The sequence below is a fragment of the Mytilus galloprovincialis genome, chromosome 11 (assembly GCF_965363235.1).
Source record: "Mytilus galloprovincialis chromosome 11, xbMytGall1.hap1.1, whole genome shotgun sequence".
In the NCBI taxonomy this organism is placed as follows: domain Eukaryota; kingdom Metazoa; phylum Mollusca; class Bivalvia; order Mytilida; family Mytilidae; genus Mytilus; species Mytilus galloprovincialis.
This window is the reverse complement of record NC_134848.1, coordinates 71959589-71972192: the sequence shown is the minus strand read 5'-3', so window position 1 is coordinate 71972192 and position 12604 is coordinate 71959589. Positions and strand designations below refer to the sequence as shown.

Sequence of the window (12604 nt, the reverse complement as noted above, 5' to 3'; positions counted from 1 at the left end):
TAATAATTTACCGTTCTTTGAACCCATCTTGGATTTGAAATTAGCACGGTCGGTTTTTGATTTAAATTCTGCTATGCTGAATGCCTGTAGAAACGGTAACACAGATGTCGTTCAATGGCTGCTTCAAATATTTCCTAATAAAACGTTTGACATAAAATTAAGTCTAATTGAAACAAGTGCGAGTGGCAACGCTGATTTAGTAAAATGGATGCTAGCAGTATATGATAACGATATTTTCGATATTGAAATGTCTTTAATATCTGCGTGTAAAAATGGAAAACTTACAGTCGTTCAACTCTTCATTGAAAAATTTGGGATCGATGCTTTTGATATGGAAACTATAACAACAGAGGCAAGCGCAAGTGGAAATATTGAACTTGTGAAATGGCTTCATGAACCCGTTTATAGTCGCAAATTGTATGACATATAACTTGCGATGATGACGTCATGCATAATTAACAAAAATTAGAATGTCCATTGGCTACTGAGCATAGTTATTTTGATATGTAAATAGGTTTGATTAATGCATTCGAGAGGAGTAAATAGAGAAGTGTGTGTCAATTCATTCGAGCTAAAAAATTATGAAAACCGCATTTTGACGTTCAAAAGCGATGTCATAACTCAAAACAAATGAATATGCGGACGCAAGCGTACGCCTTGTTCCATGTGATCGTTGCAAGGACAGTTTTCAGAACCGAACATTTTACTTGCATTGCAGATCTTATGAATAAGAATGTGTAAAATGATAAAAATACAATTTCAAATGTTGTCCTTATTAAATATCCTTATTTTCCATGCTTCTTTTATATGAGTTCATCGTTGCTTAGGTTGTGTCCAAATATGTTTAAAGAACATACGTACGATCACCTTGGTTTTGGAATTGAATTAACGAAAAAGACTCGATACAACTAATCCAATAATCCAATAGAAATAGTATGATATAAGCCCTTCTTCCATCTAAAGATACTTCAAACAATGGCTATCACCATATTCTTCCTTCGGAATAATTTTGCCATGTGTTATTATGATATGATATGGACATTATTCTACGAAGATAATAGTTGTTTAAATGCCCTTTAATAAATATATACATGCATTGTAGACATGCTGAGCAAGAAGAATTATAATAAGACAACTCTCAGTATAATTAAATGTCAAAGCTTTTAGTACGATTTCAATGCTTTGTTCATGGGTGAGAACCGTGTTTTCATAAAGCAAAATTTCATCGTGCAAAACTGATTGCTAGTAATCATTTTGTAATTAAATACTGTTTACGCGTAATGTGAATCGGGTCATTTTAAAGTAATGCATTATTTTTCTTTGTCACTACACAGACACATTGCTTTAATATCTTTAATACCATTGCTTTCTAATCTTAAAAGATCTTGACCTTTGGGCATGCCAATGAAATAGACGCGAGCTGACTGTCCCGACCTGACACGCAAATATCGATCAATCCAACCGGTAGGTATGTTAAATACACTACGTAGAAAATTCAGAAAGCATTAGATTGCACGTAAAAAACTAAAAGTCAGTGCTAGTTAGAACGTTGAGACACACTTCTTTTTTCTCGTACTTAGATAACTATGAAAAAAGATGTGGTACGATTAAATTAGACAACTCGTAACAAGAGAGAAACTGACACATAAATTACCAACTATAAGTCAACGTACGGCCTTCAACAATAACCAAAGCCCATACCGCATAGTCAGCTCTTAAAGGCCACTAAATTACAAATTCAAGCACAAAACTTCAATTTTTGTAAGAAAAAAAGGAACGAAGTCTAATATGTAACTTTATTATCAACCATTACACATTCAACATCTAATGGATTTAGTGTAAAGACGTCATAAATAGTCAGAGAAAAACACGACTATGTCCAATGCCAAGATCTAGATATCGACAAATTGTAGAGCCATGATTTTACATATGTATACAATAGTAACATTTAGTTTGATTTTAATTTACCGATAACAAAATCAATATCAATATCAATAACAAAATATTCAAAGATCTAATTTCAGTGTTGAATTGGTAAACCATTAATGAAAGTTTATTCAAAGGGTCGATAAATTTACCAGGATCGTTAGTAATTTTCCGGGCATGATAAACACCATCTCCATAAAAATGAGAATGTACTATCCAGTTTGAAATAAGTTATCTACGGGTACAACCAAATTTCAAAACAAAGTCTGTATATTATGGAAGGGTTTAAGTAAGTTTTGAAAAAATCCCTGACTTAATAATTTGACAGTTATACATATATAACGTTCCATAAAATCCAGAACGTCACAACAGACCAGGGAATAGCGATCGACTTGGAATATATTAATATCATAAGATGGTGACAAATGAGCATCACCATGCAAAAAGAGAAAGGGACAGTTAGTCTATATTTGATTTTGCTTTGGATAAAATTGGGCAGCATATTTAGAAATTCATTGATTAGTTAACAAATCATCATCAATATGGCGGTAAGTCTGCTATTAAAGGGACACAATTAGTGCCTACATAAGTACATATAACCTGACAATAAACTTTGTTGCCGACACGTAAATCAATATTATCAATTCAAAAATTAACAAAAGATACCAAAGGGACAGTCAAACTCATAAATCTAAAATAAACTGACAACGCCATGGCTAAAAATGAAAAAGACAAACAGACAAACAATAGTACACATGACACAACATTGAAAACTAAACAATAAAAAATACGAACCCCACCAAAAACTAGGGGTGACCTCAGGTGATCCGGAAGAGTAAGCAGAATCAATAATCTTGTCGCACCTCGAGTAAGTAAATGTAGCATGTTTACCTTTACGTACAGTTCCATTGAATTCTAGATCTGAGTTTGATAAAAAATCTAATGTCATATATATTCCGCTATTGGCCACCGTTCGATTTCGAAGCTTTTTTTTAAACCTGATTAATATTTATTTGTTTTATATACATTTGCTATACAAACTGTAGTTTTTTCACTCAGGAGATCAGAACATGACCTTAGTCCTGGGCACTAACATTGTACCTTTGACATAGATAGGACAATCCACCAGATTTGACATGCTGCAGTGCCTTCATAAGTGCAAATACCGTCGGCGTTTGACTTGTAGTTTTCCACATATGTAATACAGATGCAATTTGGCTGTACATATCTTTTGGGTAATTGTACATGCTTTTTTCTATATCTTCAACAGAAAGTCCCAATTCTATTCCAAGGTGTATAACACAATTACCGATATGTTTCGGTAGTTCTGTCATAACATCATCGTCAATAAGACTTTGAAGACGACTTTCAGATACATCTAAAAGAGATAATAAAATCAATGATTTTCACTAAAGAATTCAAAAAGCTGTATCGAACGCAAGATTAACAGTAGTAAGTCATTGTTAGATATTTGGGCCTACTGAGAAAACATTGGAAGGGTTGTAGTTCCAAATGATGAAGTTGAAATTCGTAAATTTTACGGACGCCATTACGAGTTGGTTAAGCGTTACGGAATAACCGTTTCACAAACGATATCGCATATTTTCCTTACGTCGTTACTACAATCCCGTCCCCTTTTCACGAATGTGATCTTTCGAATTAAACTATTTTACCGTGTTTGTAATAACACGAGCATCATTACGGGTGTCACATGTTGAGTAGGATATGCCCACCCTTCCGGATCACTTGAAATCACCCCCTGTATTTTGATGGGGTTCGTGTTGCTAAGTCTTTAGTTTTTTATGTTGTGTTTTGTGTACTATTATTTGTCTGTTCGATATTTTCTATCTTTGAGTCTGAATGTCCCTCTGGTATTTTTCGCCCCTCTCTTTTAGCAGTTTTATCTTACTTAAACAATTGTCATTTATAATCCTTTTTAGGTGAGAATGACTCAATTGATCTTACATGTGTTTCTTAATTTTTATAACTTGTGTCTGAGACTGTTTTTAATTTTTCTGCCGAATACTTTCTAAAATCAAAATGTTTTTTGTAAGTACTGTAGCTTTTAATACAGCAACGTATAAACAAAACGCTGAAAAAGAAAATGTGTTATAATGTCTTTGAAGGATTAATATACAGTTGTTACGATAGAAAATTTTATGAAAAAAGGTTTAATGTTTCCTTTGTGTATATGGAATATCATTCATCCATTATGTTAAGTGAGTAATCAAACATTGAATTACGTAGAGCTAAGAGTGGTACCGGATTTGTAAATGTCAAACTCAACATACCCTTAATTTTAATGGACTGATGTACATTTTAATCACGCACTCCTTTCCTCATTGTAGTACTGTGTTTCTGGGGTTCGCAAGTTATTTACAAAATATAGACAAACGCCCACAGATCAGTAATTCAGTTTTCACCCATGTTCTTTATCCCATTATGTAGTATTTAATCTAATTGGAAATGCATTAAGAAGACTTTGATATTAAAGCTAGTTCATGTGTGTGTTTCACAGAAGTATATGTTTCGCCTGTCGTTGCTGCCAATTGCCAAAGGTTAATCCTAGATATTAAACCTCATCTAAGAAAAGGATGAAGGTAATGGCAATGACAGGTATATACACACTATATATATAAAGCATTTGTCAAACCTATATAGTTGACTCTTAAAAAACATACCATTCAGGCTAGTATCTTCTCTAAATATCTACAAGAAAGTTGACACTATATATGCTACATTTCCTTTGAATTACATTTCATATCTACTGAACAAAGTTTAATCACAAAAAACTGAACTACGAGGAAAATTTAAAACGGTAAGTCCCTAATCAAATGGTAAAAGCTCAATCACACCACACGAAAGGATACCAACTGTCATATTCCTGACTTGGTACAGGAAATTTCTTGTGTAGAACTGAATTTTCACATATTCGTTTGATTTATTCATTTTCTTTAAATCAACGGATGTATTCAAAATTTTGTTATATTTGCCATGTATTGACGTTGTGCATGATTTTATTTGCTTTTCACTTCCCCTGCCGTGTCTTCGTCTTTGTATCATAATCGTCTTTTTTGTCGTATGACTGTTGTTGTCACTCAGTTTTTGTGCATTCTGTCTTCGTTTATTTCAACCTCGAACGTTTCTGTAGCCGTTTGTCGCGATTTGCGATTCAATTACACAAAAAAAAACAATTTTCTATAGCTTATGTATCAATTTTCAAGTGTAATTATATGTTTTGGCCTAAAATGACCAGCTAATTATTTTAGTCATACTTGGCCTTCGACCATTTTATACTCAAGTAACCAAGGATGATAATACTCTCATAGATCAATACAAATAATTAATATACAGATGACTTATTTAACGAACACAAGATACATAACACTTGGCTTATAGCCTCTTAGGGCTGATTTCTGTACTCGATACATTACCTGGCATAAGTAATGATGGTTCAAGTTAACTGCTATCAGAGCATCTCGAATGAGTTTCAAGGACGGGCGTTTCAGTTGAGCTTCAATGTCTTTCATCCATTTTACCAATGCCATGAACATCATACTCTGTACACCATTGGCCTCATACTGGTGTTGTATATTGCAATATTCCTGTGTTTCCATTCCCAGATGAATAATGAATTCACCAAATAAAGAAATATCAAACTTGGACACTAATCTAACAAGATGTTTGTTGCTCGGAATAGTTTTTAACTCAATTGTGTCTAGACCTGAAATCATTATTGAAATGCTAGTTTATCAAAAATTTAATAGCAAAAATACCAAACGCTAATGAAATTTCAAAACGAAAATTACTTAAATATGTTCAACAAATAGTAAAATTTAGATCTTTTACGAATGGAAAACAACTTTAATATCCTTAATTTAGTACAGTTTAATTTAAACATATTTGATATTTGTTCAAAAGAAATGGACTAGACAATTTTTTTTTAACTTGGTTCCGTCTGCGCCATTATATACATGAATAAAGTGAGAGGTTTAGCTAGCTATAAAACCAGGTTCAATCAACCATTTTCTACATTTGAAAATGCCTGTACCAAGTCAGGAATATGAAAGTTCTTGTCCATTTGTTTTTGATGCGTTTTGTTATTTGATTTTGCCATGTGATTATGGACTTTCCGAATTGATTTTCCTCTGAGTTCAGTATTTTTGTGATTTTACTTTATACATTATATTTATCTGGCACATTACATAAATTTGTAAATTTCTAATAAGCGTGAAGGCATGAAATATAATTAAATAAATCCCAACTATTGTTATTATAATATTTATAAACAAAAAATAATAGAAACGGCTCAAACGTTCTAATTTTGAATAAACAAGAATGTGTCCAAAGTACACGGATGCCCCACTCGCATTATCATTTTCCATGTTCAATGGACCGTGAAATTGGGTAAAAAATCTAATTTGGCCTTAAAAGTAAAAAAATCAACTAATAAGGAACATGTGTACTAAGTTTCAAGTTGATTGGACTTTAACTTCATCAAAAACTACCTTGACCTAAAACTTTAACCTGAAACTCACAATTTTAATTTCTATGTTCAGTGGACCATGAAAATGGGGTCAAAAGTCTAATTTGGTTTAAAAATATGAAAGATCACACCATAAGAAACATGTGTACCAAGTTTCAAGTTGATTGGACTTCAGCTTCATCAAAAACTACCTTGACCAAAAACTTTAACCTGAAACTCACACTTTTAATTTCTATGTTCAGTGATCCATGAAAATGGTGTCAAAAGTCTAATTTTGTTCTAAAATAAGAAAGATCATATCATAAGGAACATGTGTACTAAGTTTCAAGTTGATTGGACTTCAGCTTCATCAAAAACTACCTTGACCAAAAACTTTAACCTGAAGTGGGACGAACGGACGGACGGACGCACAGACGGACGCACGGAAGAACGGAGGCACAGACCAGAAAACATAATGCCCCTCTACTATCGTAGGTGGGGCATAAAAAACACACCAATAACGATGGGTTCGAAGGAGAAAAAACCCTACTGATATTAGTGTGAACTTCAATGACACTATTTTTACCTGTATAAAATGTAAATAGTAACGTGCAATATTGTGAATATATATTATTGTGATACGGATATTAAATACTGATGTTAAAAAACGGATAAAGGGATGACAAAAACATAGATTTAAGGTTCATCATAACAAATGGACAAATATGGCCATATTTTCACCTCAAAAACTGGTCTGTGTACAGACTTACCTGTGCTGTTTTGAAAGTTTTAAGGCCTAGCATCCACTAGATATATAAAAGTTAAATGCATTTTGTGTTTAAGAAAGATAAAATCTTTCTTGGTTTTTGATGGGCATTTTTTTTATTTCTGCAGAAGGTGTAAAAAATAAACAAACACCTGAATTACTTTGATACTGTCCCCTCACTGACTCAGATAAACTCTTTAACTCACCTGTATTTGTGAAGATACTCTTGTCCATGTTAATTAAGGACAATCAAAACAATACAAACAGGTTTTTTTTTACTTTAGGGAGCATCTCAAAGTTGTACCACAACTTAGTTAATTTTCACTCCTTAAGCATGAAGGAAACAAAATGCCCATAAAAATCCAAAAGAGATTTTAGCTTTCTGAATCACAAAATACATTAAAATTTAATATATCTAGTATAAGCCAGGCATTAAAACTTTTCCAACTTCTCAGGTAAGTCTGTACTCGGAGTAGTTTTTGGCATGTAAATACAGCCATATTTGTTCATTTGTTATGATGAACCTTAATGTAAGTATCATTTTTGTATTAACTTCAATAATTGAAATCCATTGAGGCGAATGATATGTTAACCGTTATGAACAACAAATCATTCATTCGAACAATGCAACGTCTGTACTGTAGACTGTAGTTAATAAAACAATAACCAGCAAGGTTATCAGAGTGAGACACGTTAAGTTTCTTTTATATATTTATGTACTGCAGAAAATATTACAAAATTGTCATTTGTATCTAAATTATCGTTACCAAACACTAACAATATAATAAATAGTGTTCACCACTTTCACTAGTGAAACCATTTGCACAATATGCATCATGTGCTAAATTGGACTTGTATAAATCTGCGCTAAGTGCACTGCACTTGTTGCGTAGCCTTGTATGTAATATATATAACAGTCTATCTCCATAAAATTAGTACCTAGGAGGTTTTACATTATAAACATACAATTGTTGCAATTGTAACTTGAAAGAAGGGAAAGTAAGAATTTGACGAATATGCAAAGGAGAAGGGGCTATAAGGGGCAAAATTGGCCTCAATTTCGAGAATTTTTCAAATTCTACTTATTCGTATGTGTAAGGCTTTCTTTTTCCGTTAGACATATTCATTTTAGGAAAAAAAATGTTTTTTTGTAGTTATGACGTCATAATGCCGTGTTTTGACAACATATTTGTTGGCTTTTCACAATTTTGTACTCAATGATAGCAGATAGAATTCTGAAAATACACTTTATTCGTAGTACATGTATGTTCAAAGTATACAGAAAAACGCAAACCGGAAGTATAATCTGACTTAAAATTTGGTCCAATGACGGGACAATATCCGGATGCCCTTTTTCTCGTTTTTCTCCCAAAATAACTCAATCTGAATAATCATATGAATGGATGACAAATGCGACTATCCACTGTACCTATAGGACACAGAGGCGTGTTGATTAATTTATTTTGGAAAGAAGAGAAGCGACACCCAAAATGAAGTCTTCTCGTTTAATAGTATAGATGATTTGGCTAGTGGTCAGTTTAAATCATTAGATGAGGAATGAAGAAGGAAAGAGGGCATTATTGGTCATTTTAATATGTCGCTAAACATGCCTATTTTTCAACTCTTAGCAGGCAACCATATTCATATACGAAATACTCCTGTCTCAACCCCAACAGAAGTTATTAAATATCAGATGGTTTTCTCTTATTCAACACAACTTTAAATTGATGTTAATTTTTAACGCACAGTGACACATATTTCATGCATATTCAGGAAACACGAGATTAAACGTCAGATATATATAATATAAAAACAAAGAGATGTGTAATTATTGAGTATATGGCAACTATCCACCGGAGTTCAAATATGAAGTGGATGTAAGCAATTACAGGCAACCGTAAGGCCTTCAATAATGACAAAAGGTGTGAAACAATTTAAACGAATAAACTAACGGTTTAATTATACATAACAAATCAATTTAAAAAATATCAAAAATGAGTTGAGACATGAACCATCGACAACCTCTAAACTGCAGGCTCCTGACTTGGATCAGGTTCATAAAGAATATGGCAGGGGTTGATATTAAAACGAAGATGTGGTATGATTGCCAATGAGACAATTTCTCACAAGAGACTATATGACGCAGAAATTAACAGCCATATATCACCATATGCTTTTCAACAATAAGCATAATAAAATTGAGAAAGGACATGGGGAATGTGTCAAAGAGACAACATTTCACATACTCAGCTATAAAAGGCCCCGAAATCACTAAAATAAAACTAACAGCCTAATTAATGTACAAAATAATGAACGAAAAACAAGTAAGTAACACAGCAACAAACAATAACCACTGACTTACAGGCTCCTGACTTGGGACAAGCATGTAGTTTTTTACATACATAATTTGGCGGGGATAAGCATGTCTGCCGCGGATCCCAACCATCCCCTAACCTAGTACAGTGGTTTAACAGCACAACAGCATGTTTGTGAGCGCTCAACCCTCCCCGAAGCTGAAACAGTAGCGTAGCAGTACAATATAAAAACAACCTGCACAAATTAGTTGCAATAAGATTAACTCAAAATATCGGTACGAGACAAACACAAAAAAAAAAAAACCCCAGCAAACTAGAATTAAGACAATAGAGTATTGAACTAAGAGTATTTGCAATAACTGGTAATGTGTTCAAAACTAGTTGCAACTAGTATTGAGATAAATCTTGTTCTCCCAGAATGAAGTATCAACCAGTATACAACCAACTGGTCCAAGTTTGGTTTTTTTGGGTGCTGAATCTTTATGTTAACTAGTGATTTGGTCCAGTTCAAAAAGGTCAAATTTTATCACGTCTGAAGCTGTCAAACTGAATTTTACACCCCCTTAACACAGAATTGTCAATATTTTGAGTTAGAGCTGGTAGAAGTTTCTATAATTTTGATATTATTTATCTCACTGGTAGTACACTACACTATAAAAATCTTTTTGAGAAAGAGCAGGTGCGATTTTTTTAATTTAATTTATAATTGTCTAAAAGAAATGCACTACGAAATAACTGTGTTCTTGTGCCAACTGATTTGTTTATTAAGAAGCGTCTGGTATACCTTGTATACTTACATATAGATCCATATACAATGAAGGTTGTTGAAAAATGGTAGTCTGAAGGTTTTGACCATCAAAATTGTGCATTAGAAATAATAGTCAGGACCAGAAGATATTCTTCAAGGAAAAACGATATTTAGAACTTCCAGATATCTTAGCTTTATACAAAAAAATTCCAGTTCGGTTACTTTTTAAAAAAAATGTATAGACTAAAATGTACTTTTTGATCAGTCATATTCCAGACAAACATTGAGGATTTTTCGTGCAGTTTAAGATTATTCTTAAAAATCAAATAGCGGGAGATTAAGCCTGGTTTGTTCAGAAAAATTGAGATATAGGAAAGCACAAAGAAAATTGTGACGAACAGAGCACACTTTTACAGTCATGCATGTCTACGGGACGTATCTTAATTTTCTAAAAAAAAAATAAAAGGTTATCGAAAACTTAATTTATGTCATCCTACATAACAAAAATCTGCTATATTCGACGTCAAAATTAATTTTTATTTTACTCTTCACCAGAAGACATTCTGGAGATGTGCAGAAGAGACCAATAAAACACGCCCCAGACGAAAACCTCAGTTTCCATTTTGCACTATTAACATCTGTTTGGTAAAACAAAATTATATTTAGACCATGACATAATCAACAATGATGAAATGGCCATATCATTGATATAAACAATTTAGTTGAATAAGAAGTAAAGAAATGAAAAAAAAATGTTCCTACCGTTTATGAATCAAAATGATCAATATGAGTTATTAACATCTAACAGTTGTTGTGTCAATGTGGTTCAAATCGCCTACACGCTGCCCATTGGGCATGAGGGTGTACGTTCGTGTCCCAACAAATTCAATTGTTTTTTTTTTTATCGTTTCGTATTTTTTTTCATTTGCCTTTAAAATCACATTATCATGATATTGTAAAGACACATTAACAACAAAAAATAAAAAATGTGTAAACAATATTTTAGTTTTATTAAGGTTGAGCCGGTAATTGTTGAAATGTTTAGTTTATGAAATTGCGATCTTTATTCATATATTATATGTATACTAGTACGTAATATGTGCCACCTTCTTGTGTTTTTATCAGCCGAGTACATTGAAGTACATACAAACTAATTTTTGGTTATTCAAGTTAAAAGAAAAATAAATAAGGCCGTTAGTTTTCTCGTTTGAATTGTTTTAGATTGTCATATCGGGGCCTTTTATAGCTGACTATGCGGTATGGGCTTTGCTCATTGTTTAAGGCTGTTTGGTGATCTATAGTTGTTAATGTCTGTGTTATTGTGGTCTCTTGTGGACAGTTGTCTCAATGGCAATCATACCACATCTTTTTTTTATACAAACAATAACTGTAGATTTTCTCTGGAGAAAAATTTCAATAATTTGGTCATACATAGAACGAATGTTAACTTGTTGTTACCATAGCAACTATTTTACTGATATTAAATAGTTAAACTTTATATCAATTTTGTTCTTTATAGTATTGATACAATGGTTCACTGGTAATAATGTATTCACGTTGATTATTTAAGGTGTAATCTATTGTAAAATGTACATAAAACATAAAAAAAGGATAAAATACGTAAAAATCAGATATTTAAGCTTAGTCGGCCTACCATTTTTACGACGTCATAACAAGAAAACCGCAAGAGATAACTATAAAATTTTTGGTGTTTTATAAGCTCCATATCATAGAGATCAATTGAAAGATATATCAATAGATTTTGAAGTGGGGCCAATTTTGCCCTTTATAGCCCCTTCTCCTTTATTCCACAATGAATTCGAAGATGCAAAAAAGACTGTTGATTAACTGATAGACGGTCCAATGGTATATTTATGTTATGTCTATTTCGCAGGTTACTATTAGTAGTATCTGATACAAACGGAGGAACCAATGTTTGTAAATAACCCGGTGTTTGGTTATTTACAATTTAGAACAGGCATTGCTTAATGTATAAAATGGAGGATTAAACTTGAAGTAAGATCTGGATAACCCTCTGACTTGTATGAAAGTTGCATGTAATTCCATTATTTTGACATAAATATGTGAACAGAAGTATTTGAAAGCAAAATTTAAGGACAAGAATACAACATTTCGACGGGATGTATAGTACCGAGCCAGGCCAAATGTACACTGCCGACAATGAACTAAACAGTAGAGGTAAAAATTTTCAAATACAATTTTTTTTTTATAAAACACTATCAACTGATAAACTGACGGATCAGTGGATTCTGCGTTTTTCATCACGCATTTTATGATTTTGCAAACAGCCGTATACAATGTCTTAAAATATCACCAATCAATTAAAAAACCCAATTCGGACAAAGCCTACTGGTATTGAATAT

The 12604-nt window shown here is 32.7% G+C and overlaps 1 long non-coding RNA gene across 1 annotated transcript; it reads right to left on the bottom strand.

Moving 5' to 3' along the window:
• Positions 1 to 2587: 2587 nt before the first annotated feature.
• LOC143051354 (uncharacterized) lies at positions 2588 to 5647 on the bottom strand. Its single transcript, XR_012970719.1, has 3 exons — positions 5361 to 5647; positions 4608 to 4635; positions 2588 to 3304 (listed from the first exon to the last, which is right to left on the bottom strand). It is a non-coding gene; the product is annotated as an uncharacterized LOC143051354 (long non-coding RNA).
• Positions 5648 to 12604: the final 6957 nt, after the last annotated feature.